This window comes from Helobdella robusta (assembly GCF_000326865.2).
Source record: "Helobdella robusta unplaced genomic scaffold HELROscaffold_2, whole genome shotgun sequence".
NCBI classification, from domain to species: Eukaryota; Metazoa; Annelida; class Clitellata; order Rhynchobdellida; family Glossiphoniidae; genus Helobdella; species Helobdella robusta.
This window is the reverse complement of record NW_008704083.1, coordinates 2,594,948-2,612,088: the sequence shown is the minus strand read 5'-3', so window position 1 is coordinate 2,612,088 and position 17,141 is coordinate 2,594,948.

Sequence of the window (17,141 nt, the reverse complement as noted above, 5' to 3'; positions counted from 1 at the left end):
TCAAACATATTAACGCCAAACATTCGGTAGAATTTATAGAATATTGTATATATAAACGTTCAGGCAAGCATATATAATGAGATAAAATAAAATTATTAATTAATCTATTGATGGACTTTCGATGAACATTCAATTGAAGAAACGTATGAAATGTTTGGAGGCTTGCACACAGCCTAAAATTGCCTTCTCCAGCAAGACGAGCCTTGGCGGACGAACGATTAATAGCTGTCTGACTTTAGTAAATAAATGTCCAATTACTTTGCTGTGTGTCGTAAGTTTATGAGGCTATGCTAATATTCGCTTTCAAGTTCATCGTCTTTGAATTTCATATTGTGTTGAGGTTATTTATTAATAACTTGGATGTTGATTTGATTGCGGTTGGTTGAATTTCAATTTTATTTATTTGTTAGTCTTACTACCGTTCCTATTTGGTTTTTACTGTGTTGTTTTTTTGTTTGTTCCTGTTATTTTGATGTTATTTGTTGGTATTTAGTTATTATTTTGTTGGTATTTTGTTCTGCTTAATATAAAAAATGTTTATGCAAAATAAAATTCAATTATTTGCATCATTTAATTTGAAAATCATTTCTTTCATCTATTATTTTCAAATTTGGAATGAATAAATTCAGCCAAAGGTGAACTTTTAGAATTTAATTTTTGAAACCATACATCGTTTGAATAATTTGCATTGATACAAAAAATTATCTTCTGCTATTAAATAACTCCCTTTAATTGTAGGAAATAGTTGATTATGTTGTTGTTGATAACGATGATGTTGATAATGATGATGTTGTTGATGATTTGAGCACACTTCGGAAGACAACGTATAAACTTTTTGATAGCTCATTTAAACGTTTGTCTCTAGTCTCCTAAATGTCTTTGATCATTATTCTTTTTTTAAAAATTTTGGAAAAGTTAAAAGTATGTTGTTTTGAAGACTAGGCTATTTATTTTGCTCTCCAAACCTCTTACAACTGAATGAACACAATTTTCATTTAATTGCTTGCTTGTAAATAATCAACGAAACAAATATTACCTCAGACGTTTACAAAATTCTTTGGCGAAATTTTCAAAAGATGAATCGATGCTAATTTTATGCAATAAAAACTATTTACCATTTTTAAATTTCTTCAACCTTAATTTTTCAGAATTTCATGCCCAAATAGTTTTTTTAATGAAAAAATAATTGACAATCTGATTTATGTTAGCAGATGTGAATTAACAAATGTATTCTCTAAAAATCAATCGTTTACTAACAACAGACCATATGTTTAAAAACATTTTTTAAGAGTAGAAAATTATTCAAAAAAAAAAATAAATTCAGATTTCCAATTTTAACAAATTGTCTTGAATTAACCTAATTAAAATATTATTATTAATTTAATAATTTTGGAAAAACCCCGAGAGTAACAGATACAAAATAAGGACAAGAACAAAAAATAGTTAAGGTAATACAAAACAAATAAACAAAGCCAACATCCAAATTCAACAACGGTATGATTTCTATGTGATGTTGCAATAAAGTATTGTATGGATTCTACCGAATTGTTGGCATTAATCAGTTTAAAGTTTCCCTTACTAAAATTATTTGAAAATTGTTCAATTTATTGAAAATAAAATAATTATCAAGTTTATCAAGAATATATAATAAATATGTTGTATTGAAATGGATTAATGGATCGATTTATTAATATCAGTCAACATCCCCTCACTGATAAACAAAGAAGATTTTTAAATTTAGGATTAAACTATCATATTTAAAAAAAACAAAACATTATATTATATTATAAACAATATTTAAAAAACAATTAAAATTGAAAAACTAATGGTGCAAATAAACGAAGCAAAACGACAAAGCAAGATTACAGTGAATCCATCCATTGCGGTTGAACTAAAAGCTGGAGCCAAGAAACAAAAAGGCCATTTTCAGAGCAAATTTTTTATCAATTTGCGGTCTTAGATAAAACTGATTACAACGCCAAAATTGAGTACTTAATCAACGACAGCACAAAATTTTAATCAAACGAAAAAGACCCCACTCCTCACTAAACTCAACGCAATAATAAGAAAAATCAACTAAAACGTATCTTAAGAAATAATCCTGCTACTCCAAGGTAAATACTCACCTGGATACCACTATGATCAAAACACATAAAAACAACAACTCCTTCGACCTATCATTAGTCAAATTCTAACAGTAACATAACCTATTGCCAAATATCTAAACAAAATTCTGACTCCATACATTCCTCAAAACTATAACCTCCAGTCTCCATGGGAGTTTATCAATCTACTGAACAATAACAAACCATCAAATCATTTTGCTTTTCTGGATGTCGAATCTTTGTTTACAAATGTTCCCATCCGTGACACAATTGGTATTATTATCAATAGTGTTTATCGTTCAGACACGGTTCTTTTAAAAATGCCAAAAACACATCTCAAATCTTCACCACCAAAGGACCTTTCAACACCCCACAAACAAGCTATACAAACAAATTGACGGTGTAGTCATGGGCTGACCACTCGGTGTTCTCATCGCAAATTTCTTAGTATATCTTGACAGCAAAACGTTTAGAGACAATCCGTAATTAAAAACAATTTTTATACCAGATATGTTGACGATATTTTCGTCGCATACGATGATCCGGAACGAGTCAACCAGATACTGGCAACTCTGAACCGATCAAAATTGAATTTCACTAACGAGCATGAAAGTGAAAATGTATTGCCATTTCTGGATGTTTTTGTAACGCATGACGAAAATACGACTGCCTTATACGTCAAAGCAACAAATAAAGGTATTTGTCTAAATAAACTAAGCGAATGCCCGGAACAATTCAAAATAAGTATAAAATTTTTTGTAAACCATGCATTCACGCATTCATCCTTAACTGAAGATCGCAATACGGAACTGAAAAGAATTGCTAATCTACTAGTAAGCAATTGCTACAAAACATCATCCATTGAGAGCACCATTCACCAAAGACTACAACAAGAAAGCAATATATTCAAAAACAACATTGACAACGATATAATCTTATATTACAGAAATCATATGTCAACGGCACATGAAAGAGACGAAGTCGTCCTCAAACAAATCATAAAATAAAACGTTACACAATTAATGGTACTAATAAAATAAAACTCAGGTTATACTACAATAAATGAAAGGCACCACAATTGGTCTTAAATAACAGCTACACACCTAAAGACGATTCTACTTTGAAGCGTAATCATGTAATGTATGAATTTAGATGTCATATTGACGACTGTGCAAGTCAACAACATTCGTATTTGGTGTTATAACCACTTCCCTATCAAGAAGTCTCACAATGCAAACACAAAGAGGAACCATACTCTCTCACTTGCAATCAACGCATGTAACTAAAATAACCCGCAAAATTCTTGGCAACATAAAATTATTTATCAAAACATCAACACAATACAGCTGCCCTAATAGATATCAATAAACCCAAAATAAACATCCAAAAAGAATGATTACATCATTACCACTCGACGCCTAAATACTATCTTTAATGACAATGAAGAACAAAGAAATGACAATAAGAAAGATGAAGAATACGACACCAACTAAGTAATTCACTTTGCTAAAGAACTAACTTAGCGTTTTTTAAATAAACTGTATAAACCAAAATTGCATTAAAGATGATTTGTGAAAAATTGAAATATGGCCAATCTGCATGATAAATTTGGATAACAACAGTTTTATTAAATTATTCATGATGAACTTGAATAATAATTCTATTTTCGATAAATTGAACAATTTTCAGAAAATTCTTTTAAGGAAAATTGAAAAGATAAACTTAACTTAAAATTGATTTATGCCAACAATTCGGTAGAATTTATCTAATACAGTATAAAATATGTCTCCTTCCAATATATATTTATATATATATATATATAATATATATATATATATATATATATAATAAACTCGTCTTGACATGCTGAGCTGTTTTAAATAATATTACGACAATCGGCGATTTTTTTCAAATTTGTACCATTCCCGCTAATGTAAATATATTGAGTGACAACAGGATCATCAAATACATCGCTTGTTGACACAGCGTATTTAGGACTAAAGGGAATACCAAGCACAGCACAGTGCAACACGATACAACTGACACAAACACTGTACAACTAATACAAACACTGTACAACTGATACAAACATTGTACAACTGATACAAACACTTTACATTACAACTGATACAAACACTGTACAACTGATACAAACACAGTACAGCTGATAAAAACACTGTACTACTGATACAAACACTATACAACTGATACAAACACAGTACAACTCATACAAACGTTACAAACGTAGGGGTGATACTGGAAGAGTTGAATGTGCGTTGCACTATGAAGAACAACAACGATGATGACGTCATATAGAATAGCGAGTCATCTAAATAATGGACGACCGTCGTCTATGCATATGAAATTAGTTCTATGAAAAAAGAAAAGAAAAGCTGGAAGCTGAATTGAAACAGCATCCAACAGAAGGTTTCAACTTAAACTTTTCGTCTTTATTGAATTGGAATCTCTGCACATTTATTTGAATAATGCAATTTTAACAATAAATTAATAATTGAAACTATTAATAATTATTTTATATGAAACTTCAAAGTTGAACATTGTATTTTTAAAAGTAATTTGATTATTGAGGATTTGAAATAAAAAATCAATCTTGGAAAGTTTAAGCATTTTATTTCAACGTTGTTTTTGAAGAATCATTACATTGATCAGCATGGTGATAACTTAGGTGATAAAAATGGTAGTCAATCTTCCAACAGGAAAACATAAGAAGGCGTGTATATTTTTTCCAGACTTCAAAAGTATTTAAAAATTTCTTTGCAAACTTTTTATTGTGTTTTTTATTTCGAAAAAAGAACAGATTTTTAAACATGTGCTAAAGCAAGAAATTGTAATTTACATGAATATTATTAGAAGATTGAGTACATTTATACAGAAGTCGTTTTTATAAAGTATCGGCGTTGTTTTAACGATGAGATTCGCAGTACGTATTTGATGTTGTAAGTGGGAAAATTTGATTTAGAAATTTTTTAAAAATTTCTACAAATTAATTTCAAAAAGTATAACTGGGGTGAAGATAGCGCAGATGCGTTATGTTTTGAGTTTATACAAATTATTTTTGAACCACAAAAATTAAATGATTTGGATTTTTTGAAAAAATGCTCAGTTCAAAAAATGTATTTAAATAAATTATTTTAAATGCGAGTTACTATAATAACAATTTTGTTGTAAAAAATATGAAACAGTTTCAATGTTAAATTAAATATCAATCTTTAAACTTTTTTAAAAATTATATAAATGTTCTTTGGCGAAACTATACTTTTATGCAAAATAAAAAAATTAAATAAATTAAATTCGTTAGTGAATTTAGATTTTACATACAGAACAATCGTTCATCTATTTTAAAAAGGTCACCGTTAATAAGCAACAACTTCCGCAACTGCTAACCCAGCAACAGCTCCAACTTCTTTTTCTGCAACAAATCACTAAGAACGATCAACAGCAACAGCAGCAACGACAACTACAATTACTCTCCCAACGATACGACACGAACGAACCAACTTACTAATTGAATAAAGGAAACGAAGGAATGTGAACATATGAAAGTCAACATAACTTTTTATGTAGTTTAACAGCTATGCTCTAATAAAAATGATGAATGACATCTGAATATTTTATAACCGGTTCTATAAAATCGAGTAATATCACAAAACCTGTCCTCTATTTAATGAGCGACTAACAAAAAAAATAAAATAAAATAAAATAAAATGAGCAGTTTTTATTTCAAGATCATCAGCTAGTGGGATGTCTTTTCTTATTAGATTGTTTCCTCACAGTTTCAGCAGTCATTTTAATTTAAATTTCATTTTGATCAGTGAAAAAATTATCTTTTGCCTTAGTAAAATTTTCAGTATAATTGTTTTTTAGTATAATCGTTAACATAAATCCGATGACTTAGTTCATGCAGTCAAATTAAAATACACATAAATCATTTTCTCCATTTCGGTATCATTCTGAACGCAGATGTTTGTTTGGATAGGCATATAAAATGACTTTGCCAAAAATGTTCTCACCATCAGAGCTATAAAACGTTATCAGACATTCAGCAAAAATAGTTGCATACAGTTTTGTCTGCAGTTTTAGTAATTAACACAACTCAATCTAATTGGTCATGGAATCAAATTGTCGCATTATGATAATATTAGTATACAGTCGAGTTGAATGCTGCTGCTAAGTATACTGACGTGTTCCAAAGTTTCAAGTGATATCGAGTTAAACAAAAACAACTTTGATTTTGAGAGGTTGTTTTATAGGAAATGCTTAGGTTTTTTTTTAAAAAGAGCTTCTAAAGTCGGTTTCAGAAGTTACTGAACAATTTTGTCTAAAATCATCTTTAAACGGTGGTCTCGTGTTATCGCCTTTCATCGGTCAAACCGAAGAGTAACATCAAGAAATTAAATTTGGCATTGTGGGTGAGTGTAAGTTTTTTTGCTTAACTCTTCGATACTATGAATGTTCTCTGTTAACGTCTTTGTTCAAGGAGCGTGTGATAATTTTAAAATCGCTTTGTTTGAGACACATGCAATATAACTAGATGACCTGTCTAGAATCCTAGAGCGCTTTCAATCAATTTGGATCTCTGTCAATGAGAGGTCGGGTCAAAAGGATTTATGTTATGCAATGTTTTATATACTATGCGGAAAAAAAATCAAGATAAAATTCGTTAAGATATCAATATAGTTCTAGGGTTAAAATTTATCAACGTGTTATCATCTATTGATTTTTTTTTCAGAGGTATCATTTGTAAAATTTTTAGTTTGTATTAACATTATTAGTATATTATTATAGTAATATTATTATTATTATTTTCGTTATTATTTTTATGACTATTATAGGATTGTTTGTTAAAAATCACCGCTTTGGTATCCGTCCCGTTCTTTTCACTTCAGTTGGAAATGGGTATAATTAATAGTGTAATCTTGAATAGTACACAAAAAACAACGACAGCCAAAATTTCTCAATTTCAATAGTGCTAGCAAATTCAGCCAAGTTCGATTAACCTTAAAAATGCAACCTGCAACACTGTAACAGAAAAAAACGTACAGTGATCTCTGATACGGACTTACAATTTTCTGACAATCGAGTAAAAATTGCCACCGACACAACTGTTAATTGTAGGTTGAGGACACAAACTAAACATTTTCAAAAAAAAGTATACAATTTAAAAAAATGTTACCATTTACTTTAATTATTGTAAATAACTTGACTTTTTAAATAATTCGAATTTATCATAGCTACATGAACAAACATAAGTATAAAAATACAGAAAATAATGCTGTTAGGAACCATGTTTCAAAATAGGGGCTACGCAATATATTATGAAAAACGATTAAGCTAAATGTAAAACCAGTGAAAAATTACTTATTTTAAAAAACTTTCAAAAATTCGACTTGTTTGTTTATAGAAAACGGTGAGTCAGTAAATTTATTAAATTAAATTGTTAAAAATTTGAAAAATGGTAATGTTAAAAAAAATTGTCTTAATTTAATTCAAATTTGAATCAACAAAAAGTATAGCTTATAAATTAAAAGTTGTTCAAATAATTTCTACTTCTGATGAAATGTATAATGATGCATTTGGTGCTGTCATTTAGATGAGATGAAAACGATTAATCACGCAAAATTAATGGGCCACTAAATTTTTCTCTTATTCGTTACGGAAAAAAACAGTTTAATTGTTACTGAAATAATTTAACAAATTTTGAAGCATGAAACAAAGGCGACACAAAGAATTAAGACCAATAGGAACGCTCCCACAGAAAAAATATAAATTGATAATATTTTCCATAGAAATTTTTTCCTACAAGACGTCAGAATGGGAGGAAACGATGCGAGAAGAATGGCGTCCGGACATGATGGAACGTAAAAATGTTCGCAAATTGATTGAAGCAGAGGAGTCAGTGGAGGCACGGTTTGATGGCTTGAAGGATTAATGCATGGCTGAACAAATGAATGAAGATTGATGGTCCACGGTTTAAATAAATATCCCATGCATACTTTTTATATTAATGACTCCAAAAAATATTAACAAGCATAATAAAATTATGTCACCATTCAATCAATTTATTTTGTTATTATATAATCTCATTCATTTTTACATTTAACAGTTGAATATGTCAATTCGTCAGTTTTTCTTTGGAATATATTTACAGTAGGACCTCCTTATAGCGAACTTCTATAAAACGAAAATTTCTATATGACAAATTTTTTACGTCCCTTGGAACTTTACATATTAAACTTTTTTCAATAGAACAAACAGAATTTTTCTATAACAAACAGAATTGATAAAATTTGAAAATTCTATGAATTGATATGAGCGGTGTTTTTGTTCTCTTTTAATATCTTAGAGCCATAATTATTGTTTCTTATTCTAGTTATCAAATATTCTAGTACATTTTGCGAATTCTATCTCGATTAATTTTAAATGGCGTCAGAATCATTAATGCCTGGAACAAAGAACAAATTTCACTTTTAAAATTTTATTTTTTACAATTATAGACTGTATTAATTATTTTCTGTTATCAAAATAAATAGTTAGGAGGTTGATTTTCATAAATATAAACACTTTTTAAATAATAGAGAATTTTTTCCCGAACAAATTCTTTAAAATCGTCGATCAACACAAGGCTTCATCAAGTGAGATGTCGGAACAAACTGAGAGAGATATATGTTACTACGGATGCACAAATTGGAATCAGCTTTATCTTTATGTTCGAGAGTGCTCAACTTTTGGGGATTTTAAGTTCAAACTAAAAACTTATTTAAATTGTTTATCATGATTAGTATTTTTAAAACTTTGTTAGGATTTTTCTTTGTTTCATTATAATTTCGTTGAACCTATGAGAAATTTTCTTTTTATGTTACGATGTTTTGATTGATCGCTGCGTGGTACCCTTTAGAACGGAAGATATGCTTTTTTGGGGTATCCTATTCATGTTTATTTTTTTTCATGAATAAACCTGTTATAAATAAAAAAAATGAAATTTCTAGATGACGAATATTTTTTCCTGGAACCATCAAATTCGTTATACGGAGGTCATACTATATATATATATATATATATATATATATATATATATATATATATATATATATACTTATATGCAATTATTGATGAAAATCACAGCATGTTCGGCGTTATTTAACCGCCTACTTAATCTTTAATTTTTTTAACGGTTGACTGTATAACCAAAATTTTCGTTTATTTTATGCATGATAGAACAAAAAAGCTTTTTTCGGTATTCCTATTCCATATTCGGTATTCAAATTGAAATGTGTTGTGTTTGTGCCCAGATGCTCAAATATATAGATACTGTGTTGCTATACTACTTGTTGATTCCTTGTTTGTTCAAAGTGAATACTTAACGCACCTTTAATTAGTTTTACAATTTTCAACTTCGTTTTACGTGTTTTCTTTATCAATGATTCCTCTGTCTCGATATTTATTGGTAAGAAAAATTCCAATTGCCCGTTGTTGAATATTTATTATCGGATGTCTTTGAACATTGATTCGGCTAGTCGTAAATTATAATGGTTGTTATTGTAATGTAAGATTTCAACATTGTGGTCTAAGATTTGTCTAGTAATTTTAGTTTTGTGTTTCTCTTTCATGTCATTTTTTATAGTGCTAGTTTGTACGTGCATCGTGTGTCTTCTCAATAATAATTACATTTCTGACTGACAGTCTAAATCCAATATATACCTATATACAAACTTATATATTTTAGAAATTTATACATATGGAGATTCAGAAAATTAAATAAAGTTTTTCTTGTAAATATTATTTTGAGCGAAATTATATTCGCAAAACAATTGTTAGAATTTTTCCATTCGAATTGTTAAACATAGCCACTAAAAATTTCACATAAATTCCAGCAAAATATCTGATCAAAAATTGCAAATGTTAATAATCGTTTTTTTCAAATTAAGCGTAATAATGTTTTTTAATTGCAAATTGTTATTTATATAGCGCTAATTAAATATGAACATAAAATCTTCACATAACTTTTTTGATAAGACACTGCTGGGTAGAATCTAATTTATAATACTTTTACCTGATAAGAGAGTGGTCTACCTGAATTATACAAATTTATTGAACGTTTTGTTGCAACCTTCAGCAAAAATCAAAATGTTTTCCAGATATAATAATGTGCAACGATGAATACAAACTACATGATGCAATCACTACAATTATTAAAAATTATTAAAAAGTTATTTCATTTTTATTTTGGTAAATTTCTCTGAAACGTTACGATTGCATTTTCAATAATTTCTTACGGACAAATACTTTAAATTTTGCAAAACTAAAAAAAATATCATCTTTTATTGATTATAATAAATAATATATAATAAGCATAATCCTTATTGTAATTATTGTTATTATTATAAATAAAGAAAATAATTTTATGTTTACATTTCCATTTCAAAATCACTGAAGTTTATGGGCATGACCTAACGGAGCAGTGGCCAGTTTTGAAAGAATTTTTTATTTAAAGTAATATTATATTAGATATAAATTAATTTGGTTTTATAAAAAAATCATTTTGACATTCAATGTAAACAGTTTTCACATTCATTAATAGAGTTAAAATGAAAATATACATTTGTACGTTTTGTTGGCGCATATTTTTGAACAACACTTTTGACTGCCACAACTTATTTGACTCGCATTTAACCGTTTATAAAAAAAAGTCATTAATTTTATGAAGAATTTGTTTTCAACAGTTAAATTTACACAAAAAAAACATTTATAGCAGTAAAGCTGAGATAGAAGATAAAAAACGATCACTCGAAAATCATTGTTTTGCTAATGGAACTGTGAGCGATTAGAAAAAATTGAAGACATTGAATTAATTTTAATTGTAATAAAATTTCAAGTAAATATAAAACTCGATAAAGTAATGAACAAATTTGTCTGCTTTCAGTATTAATACCCATTCAACCGTTCACATACAATGACTTTATTTTGCAAAAAATTTTTAAAAATATGTTTCAAATTCAAAAATACGATAAATTAAGAGATCTAATAACTTTTTCTCGTTGATTTTGGTAAATATAACAAATTGACAAAATATTAAACGTCTGTAAATAAGCAAGTCGCAAATAAATAAGTAAATAAAGGCGGTTTCGATCAACATTCATCGACAAGGGTTGGTGACTGGCGTGAAACACGTTGTCGTAAATATTTTTGCACGTTCTCGTTAAGTCGAATAAACGATCTTTATGGTATTTTTAATATGCCAACGAGAAACTTCCGTGAAACATTCTGCTGATTCGGACATTTTTATGTTGAATAACTCGAATTTGCATTTAAAAAATGCTAATTCAATCATATATCGTTATATATTTATTTATAGCAATAAATGGCTACTGAAGATGTAAATTATGTAAGTCATAGTGTGCAATAAACTTATTTGTATATGAACGTTTGATTTATAAAAATTTTAAAACCGATGAGAGGTTACACGAGTTCCAAATTGAACGCAAGGTCGGTTACCATGCGTGGTGTTTTTTTTTATGGGAATGAACTTGAAAAACAAATCATGTAAATCCAAGCAAAAATTTTGAACTAAAAAATTTTCAGCTTTCAAATTTTTTTTATCATTTTGAGAGCGTATTATTCGTGAAAGAAACAAGTGATCAACAAAACCACGTGACGATTCCACACACGGAGCATGTTGGCTTCATTCTTTCCAAAATATCGCACTGACAATAAGTAAATTGGCAGCAAAATAACCTGCCACTAGATGAAGGGACTTGACAAAAGATAACGCAAAGCGGAAAACCATATAAAAAACATAATTTTTGTTTATTCAGTCACCGGCTAAAAAATACTTTTAATTAATGAAGCTTATTTTAATTTCTTTTAACTTTTAATTAAAAACGATAAACGATTTATTTAATTTGTTTTAGTGAAAAGAAACTGGAAGAAAAAAATATGAAAAAAAATCAAAAATTTGTTTAACAAAATTAGAAAAACATTTTATGCTCTAAATGGAAGCAACTTCAAAAACTCACTAAGTTGATACACACACGCAAACAAATATATAAAGTTGGTCAGTGGATGTGCAACGGTCTTAAACTCAGTCAGAGAAAAACGCAACTTGTGCCCACAGGAACCAGGCAACATACCAAGATAGGTTAGAGTTTAATGCAATCATTCTTAGGTGGCGAGAAGATCAAATTTTGTAATTTAGTTAACAACTTCGCACGTTCCATTTCGCACGTAATGTCTACACACGGAACGACATCTTTCGCCAATCTCTAGACTGGTAGGTAGACCCAATTAAAACTCACCTGACCGTAGTTGATCTTCTCTTCTTGATGCAACTCTTGGCAAACATCTTTCACGCAGGTACTTTTGTGCACATCCTTTAACCCATTTTGAACATCATTACCAAAGTATTCTAAATAATTTTGTTGTTCATCGTCAAGCAATATAGTTCTATAAATATTGGAGTGAAATGATCATATTTTTCAGCCCCAACAATCAATTTGGCTTCCCGGTTTTTGGTTGAAAGAATAAACGCATGACTTGCATGAAAGGCACAACAATCAGCCAACCTGAACTTCTAATCAATTTAAATTTCTACAGTTGCAAAGTACAATTGCTAAACTGAGTTTTGATCGAGAATTGACAAATTTGATTTAACAATGAAACCAAGATATGTTGCTTTGGAACAAATCTTTATTTCCAAACAATTAATGATAACTGAATTAATATTAATGTTTGAAAAATGTTGCCTCGTGTCAACTGAAAATAAATGTCTTCGATAGGTTGATCTTGAGTTTATTTTTTGCTATCCAATTATCGATTTCAGACAAACAACTTATTAGGGTTTGAAACACAGACAAGGGTCCAGAGTTAACAACTTAAAACTAAGTTGTTGACTAATTTACATAATAAGCATGGCCAATCAAATCTTAATGATGATATTCTATTACTTAAATACATCTGATGTGTAGATTAAAAATAATAACGATATAAGAAACAATCCTTGCGGCAAACCCGATGTAGTAATCTGAATCGTTGACAAGTAATCCATCATTGAACAAAACCTGCTGTGTTTGATACATCAAATGTGACCGAAACCATGAATGGATCACTCTTGAAAAGGATAAAATGGTAGCAATACGTTTCAAAAGAATCTCGTGATCAACGTAGTCAAAGGAAGCACTCGTGTTTTCGTACAAAATTGACATAACATAACAACATCCAGCAGAGCCGTCTCAGAAACATGATGTTGTTTATACCCCTAACTTTACTTCAAATGCTTTATTAGTTTTCTAGAAACAAATTTTTTCATTAATTTGAACATAAAGGAAAGATCTGATACAGGCCTGTAATTGTTCAAATCATCTCTACCCATGTCTTATTTCTTTAACAGAATGATTATTGCATGTTTAAACTACGCAGAAATTAAGCCTGGTCTAAAATATAAATTGTGAAAATTAATTAAAAATTTGGAGAATTAGCCAAAATGTTTTTTAAATGTGAGTTGGCAGACAATCTAAAGAGCAACTGGCTGAGGGAGAATTCAAAACCGCTTTCACTATCTCACCTTTAGTCAACACCGAAGATGTTGATAATGAATAATATTAATTTCAGTGAAACTAGAACATCTAGCCTCTCTTGTTAGATTTTAACTTTAACATTTCTTTTTGGAAGTATTGGGGTATAAATCGGACAACCCCCTTGAAACATAAAAAAACTTTTATGATAAAAAGAATTATCTGTATACAACAACTTGCTAATAAAGCTTTATGAACGTTTTGGAATATTACTATTTTCAGAAAAGATTCCTTTCTAATACTATTTTTTTCAAAAATACATGAAACGTTTTGTCTTCAGGCATTAACCCATATTTCTATTTAACGTTTCTTTGTACGTCAACATTTAAAATCAAACCATGACGTTGACAGATCACTTCCACCATATGACGAGGTGCAACAAGAACAATAATTCTTGTTATTTTTATTTCAAGTAAATTATTCAATTCATCAAAATTTTCTCTTAGATTTGAACAAGATTTACCTATAGGAAAATCCAGAAGCAAGCATGCAAATCTATTAGTATTCACGATTTCCCATGAACTATTTGTTTCTTTACTATTGACTTATTGACCATCAAATGCACTCAATGAAGAAAATGATCCGAAAAATGACCATAGAGATAAGGTTTAACCTTGTAAACAGGATACGTCGTAGAATTAACAATCAAGTACATCACCCCACCCAGTTCCTGTGCCGGTTCAAAGATTATAGTCACCAAGTTCAAAGTTCAAAAACAATTAATAAAGCAGCATGAGGATCATACTTTTTTCCGCTTTAGTTATTTTCCTGTTTAATTTGTCGATTTTTCTAACGTTAGATCTTAAATCATTTTCGAGTTTCTTGAGTTCAAAACCAAATTTTTTATTTATTTTAAGCATGATGGAACAATTAAGCATGATAAAACAAAAAAGCTTTAGTCTGTATTCCTATGCCATCTTCAGTGTTCGAATTAATACATTGTTTATGTGGCTGTATGCTTAAGTATATATATACTGTGTTTCTACAATGTTAGTTCTTTGTTTAATGTGAATACTTAACGGTCATATAATTAGTTATCACGATATTCAACTTTTACGTGTCATCATTACCGATGAGTCCTCTGTTTCTAAATTTATTAGTTAAAAGAATTTTAATTCCACGTTGTTGAATATTTATTATCGGATGTCCTTGTTTTCTATGAGTATTGATTCGGCTAGTCGTAAATTATAATGATTGTTATTGTAATGTAAGATTTCAACGTTGTTGTCAAAGATTTGTCTAGTAATATTAGTTTTTGTGTTTCTCTTTCACGTGATTCTTTATAGTGCCAGTTTCTACGTGCATCGTGAGTCTTTTTGATAGCTTGGTCGCTGTCAAACGAATATTTTCAGAATTATGATGCCTACACACACCAATGTTACATTTGAACGTATATATTACAATATGTTATATATATATATTTTTATATTTTGTTCATATATATATGTATATATATATGTATATATAATATATAATATATATATAATATATATATATAATATATATATATATATATATATATATATATTTCCGAGGTCAATATAGTTTTGTCTGGTGTGCCCCAAGGTAAGGTTCTGGGTCCTGTCATGTTTCTTTTGTATACATCTGAAGTATTCAAAGTAATCGAATCATTTAGTTTCTCATATCATCCATTTGCGGATGACATACAAATCATTGTTACCAGTAAGCCTGGTACTTTCCGGGTCGAATTGGACAGATTGGTTGAATGTTTATCAAGGGTTGATTTGTGGATGCAAAACTATGCTCTTAAACTGAATCAGAGTAAAACGAAACTTTGCCGGTAGGTACGTGGCAACAGCTTTTGAAGCTAGAAACTGATTCAATCATTATCAAAAACAGTGTCATCCCGTTTTGCCAAAAAGCTACTAGTCTTGGATTTATTCTAGATTCCAATTTGTCAATAAAAATCACATTACAATGCTTTCCGTTGAATGCATGTACCAAATAAGAAAGCTCAATCAAATACGTAGATCTCTTGACACTATGTTGCACTCTGGTTCATGCCTTCGTGCACTCACGAATTGATTATTGTAATAGTCTGTTTTACGAATTACCTGATAAACATTTAGCTGTATTACAGTCATTGCAGAATCTTGTTGCAAAGGTTGTTGTCGGCGGTTTAAAATATGCTCATGTATCACCAACACTGAAACAACTGCCCTGGCTAACCATAAAAAAGGATAATCTTCAAAATATCAACTCTAGTCTACAAGTCAATAAATCGTCTTGCACCATCTTATTTGTTAGAAATATTTGCAAAGAAGTTGGCACCTCCTTCTAGAACGCATCTGAGGTCTCATGATCTGAACCTGCTGCTAGTCCCAGTTTCGTATCTTCATATGGGGTCTCGTAACATCGCCGTCTTGGGACCGTCTGTTTGGACTAATTTCCCTGCCTTTCTAAGAGATCCGGAGTTGAACCTGTTTGGTTTTAAAAGAAAACTGAAAATTTACTTATTTTCATCGTAATTCATTGAACTGACTTGTTTTAGTTATAACGGAGTGATTTATTTTGTTTATTAGGCCATGTTAGATTAAGGAAATAATGAAGACTGTGTTCTTTTATTATAATTTTTTCGTTGAAATGCACTGATAACCCTTTTTTTTTGTTGAATATGCTATGATATTTTTTTATAACGCTTTTGAGATCCTTTGAATTAGCGCTTTATTAAATTTTTCTGTTCTATTATGCATAAAACAAACACAAATTTCGGTATTGAACTAAAGAAACTTGAAAATGATTTAAGATCAACTGTTAGAAAAATCGAAAAGTTAAATTGGAAGTTAACTAACGCCGAACATGCTGTGATTTTCATCAATGTTTGCATATATATTATATATATATACAAATTTATTTTTTTATTTAAACATATGTATATATATACATATACGTATATATATATATATTTATATATATATATATACATATTTTTATTAATTAATTAATTTATTTTTTTTAATTGAAGCAAAGTTTTTGTTCAAACACACAAGTTTATTTATTTATTTATTTTATTTCACAAAACCAGAGGGCTAAATAAACCACTTATCCGGTAAGAAAAATGAAAAAAAAATGTTCGAAAAATGACTAAACCGTCCTGTTAAAAATATGTTCAATACATATGTACACAAGTATTTATGCCTTAAAGTAAAAAGTGTAGCAAGTAATAAATCAAGTTGCAAACGCAATATACCACGTTCCTTTTGACAAGATCAATAAAAATTTTAGCATTTCAATGTCCGAAATAATTTATTAAGACAAGTTCAATGAGTGAGTTCAATAACAACATTTTCGCAGATACAGCGGTTGATAAATGTTTGCCGATTAACTCAATAATTTTAGCCGAGAGCGTTATTTATAATCATTGTTCGGTGTTAGTCAGGATCGTTAAGTTGTGCTGCAAGTGCTGTAGAGTAGATGTAGGGCAAAT